The 3305-nt window shown below is 41.5% G+C and overlaps 1 pseudogene; it reads left to right on the plus strand.

Moving 5' to 3' along the window:
* The first annotated feature begins 389 nt into the window (after window positions 1-389).
* Window positions 390-2037, plus strand: LOC143634374 (epidermis-specific secreted glycoprotein EP1 pseudogene; annotated as a pseudogene).
* Window positions 2038-3305: the final 1268 nt, after the last annotated feature.

Consider the following 3305-nt stretch of genomic DNA (forward strand, 5'->3'; position numbering starts at 1 on the left):
TTTGTTTTTAGGGTGTAATGGTGTTGTAGCCCATATATATATATATATATATCACACACATAATAATAAAAATAATATAAACACACAAAACACACAGACATCGCAGGGCGAGAAAAGCCCCGCCCCCCACAATTCGCCCAGGGGCGGTGTTCGCGTCCCAAATCGCCGGGTTTCTCCCAGATTTGCCGACCATTACGGGTGGCCTAACGGCATTATCTTCATCAGTACTTGCAAGTTCCTCCATGCCTTAATCTCAGTAGTCCGTTCTCAAACTCTCGAATTTTCAGGCCAGTTTTATATCGCAAGAACGTTATGACCATGAATTAACGGGATAAAGTATAAACACAGTCTTGTTAACAACTTGCTAGTTGTCTATTTACAATTTGAAAAACATTTGAAATATTTGAGCCGCCACTCACATGGGCATACACGCTCTTCGTTATTGGCAGACAAAGAGAAACGAATCTAGAGACACTTTTACAATGAAATATTATGATAAAAACAAGCTTTACAGGTAGACATAAACCCTTATCCAATATAAATAAGGTTTTAGATTCCTTAAATGAATATATCTAGTTGTATAAATAGGCATGCACCCCCTTTATCCAAAACGTACCACTCACCACTAGCAATGGCTACTTATTATTATTCTTCTTCTCTTTCGTTCATCTTCTTCTGCTTAATCTTCCGATCATTCATCGTCTCCGAAGCCGTAGTTCCTCTGAACGAAACGTTTACTTATGTCAACGAAGGCGATTTACTCTTTGATTCCGATTACATGCCCTATGTTTCTGAATATGCACCAACTTACCGTCCACTTCCGCCCTTCACCTTCCCTTTCCAGTTATGTTTCTACAACACCACCCCAAACGCGTACACACTCGCACTCCGCGCAGGCATTAGACGTGACCAAACCGTCATGCCATGGGTCTGGGACGCCAATAGAGGCAAACCCGTCCGAGAAAACGCCACATTCTCATTAGGCTCCAATGGTAACCTAGTACTCGCGGAGGCCAATGGGCGGATCGTGTGGCAGACCAACACAGCCAATAAAGGCGTTGTCGGTTTCGAAATACTCTCCAATGGTAACATGGTGCTTCGTGACTCAAAGGGTAACTTTGTCTGGCAAAGCTTTGATTACCCGACCGACACGCTCTTGGTTGGCCAAAGTCTTAGAGTTAAAGGTGGTCCGTACAAGCTAGTGAGCCGAGATTCGGTCAAGAACAACGTTAACGGGGCTTATAGCTTAGTAGTTGAGCCTCAAAGATTGGGTTTGTATTACAAGAACACCATGCGGTACTGGGCATTCACGATCCCTGAATTAAGCAGAAGCAATGGGACAATTCAAAATGCAACGTTTCGAGTTGCGGAAGCTGAATACCTAGACAACAACTTTCACCAATTGAATTGTGAAGTCGTGAATCTTTTCCCGCCATATCTTACAACTTCGATATACATGGGACGAGTTCTGTATAATAGCTCGTTATCGTATCTACGACTGGGCATTGATGGGAACCTACGAGTCTACACTTACCGAAGAGGAGTGCGGGGACAGGCGTGGAATCTGTTGTACACTTTGTTTGATGGTCGTGGGGACCGGGATGTGTTTGATATTGAAGACGAGTGCCAGTTACCAAATCGGTGTGGAAAGTTTGGGCTTTGTGAGGATAGTCAGTGTGTCGGGTGCCCCATGCCAAAAGGGGTGTTTGCATGGAGCAAAGACTGTGAAACAAAACGTCCAAGTTGTAAGGCGGGTGGTTTTACGTATTATCAGCTCGAAGGGTTGGACCATTTCACGGTTAAGTATACTGTCGGGACTGGACCGGTGAAAAAGAGTGAATGCGAGAGTAAATGCTCGAAGGATTGCAAGTGTATGGGTTACTTTTATCATACGGATAAGTCAAGGTGTTGGATTGCTTACGAGTTGAAGACTTTGACAAGGGTCGGGAACTCGACTAGTTTGGCGTACATCAAAACGCCCATTGCCTAGACATGGTCCTTTATGCTGAAGGTTTTACTATAAACTTGAAATAAAGAAGGTTAATGTTTTAAACCTGGATGTGTGTTTATGTTGTATTTATTTAATATTCATAACTAATCATGAAACATATTAATATAATAAGTCCTTACTACTAATTATATCGTTAGAACATGGTCAATATTAAGAACCACTAACATGTAAACTTAATCATGAACATTAGATAAAATAAATTATTAACCATACTTACTTGTAGTGATGGTTATCTTTGAAGATGATGAAGTCACTATACTAATCTTTCTTACTTCCCTTTAGATGCCTTAGTTTTGATGGAGATAGTGTGCATATGAGATAGATGATATGGTGTTCTATTGTATCTCTATTTATACTAGGCATGTTCACGAGCCGAGCCCGAGCCAAGGCAAGCTCGGCTCGATAATCAATCGAGCTGGCTCGGCTCGAGCTCGAGCTCTTAATCGAGCTAAAAATTTGAGCTCAAGCTCGGCTAGGTTTCATATCGAGCCGAGCCCGAGCTCTTAATCGAGCTAAAAATTTGAGCTCAAGCTCGGCTTGGTTTTAAATCGAGCCGGCTCGGCTCGGCTCAATTTGGCTCGAGTTTACCTGTAATAATAAAAATTATATGCAACTACCAAGCTAAAGTAAATAAATATGACGTTAAGATCAACACCAACCACATACTAACTAAATAAATACGTTTAATAACACCATCGAAAACAAAATATGTTCAACAAGTCTAAACCAAACCAAATACAAAATTAAGCAGTGAAGTATTATCTATGAGCGACGGCCGATGGCGGATGTTAATATGAGCGGCAGCTGGCGGCGGAGGTGAATATGAGCGGTTAGGGTGGAAAATGGAACGTATACTGATTATTGAGTGTGTGAACTATGAAGTCCCATATCTCAGTTACTCATTATATGAAATTATGAATATGAACTATGGAGTGAGAAAGGAAATTGGGCTGGATTAAAGGAAAACTCATGTGTTAAAATAATTGGGCTCGATAATTATATGCATGTATATTATATATATATATAATAAATTAAAATAAAATAGTTCGAGCCAATCGAGCGAGCCTATCGAGCGAGCTCGAGTCGAACCAGGGCTAGCTCAGGCTCGGCTCGTTTAGAAATCGAGTCGAGCTAGGCTCGGCTCGTTTACAATCGAGCCGATTTCGAGCGAGCTTTCTCCGAGCCTTTTTCGAGCGAGCTTCGAGCCGTGAGCTTTTTGAACATCCCTAATTTATAAACATACAAAACATCAAAGGGTAAGAGTCCTTTCACATTATCAAATTACATCCATCAT

Source organism: Bidens hawaiensis, unplaced genomic scaffold, assembly GCF_021521415.1.
Source record: "Bidens hawaiensis isolate Kalapana, Puna unplaced genomic scaffold, B.hawaiensis_p1.1 tig00007048_1, whole genome shotgun sequence".
Classification (NCBI taxonomy): domain Eukaryota; kingdom Viridiplantae; phylum Streptophyta; class Magnoliopsida; order Asterales; family Asteraceae; genus Bidens; species Bidens hawaiensis.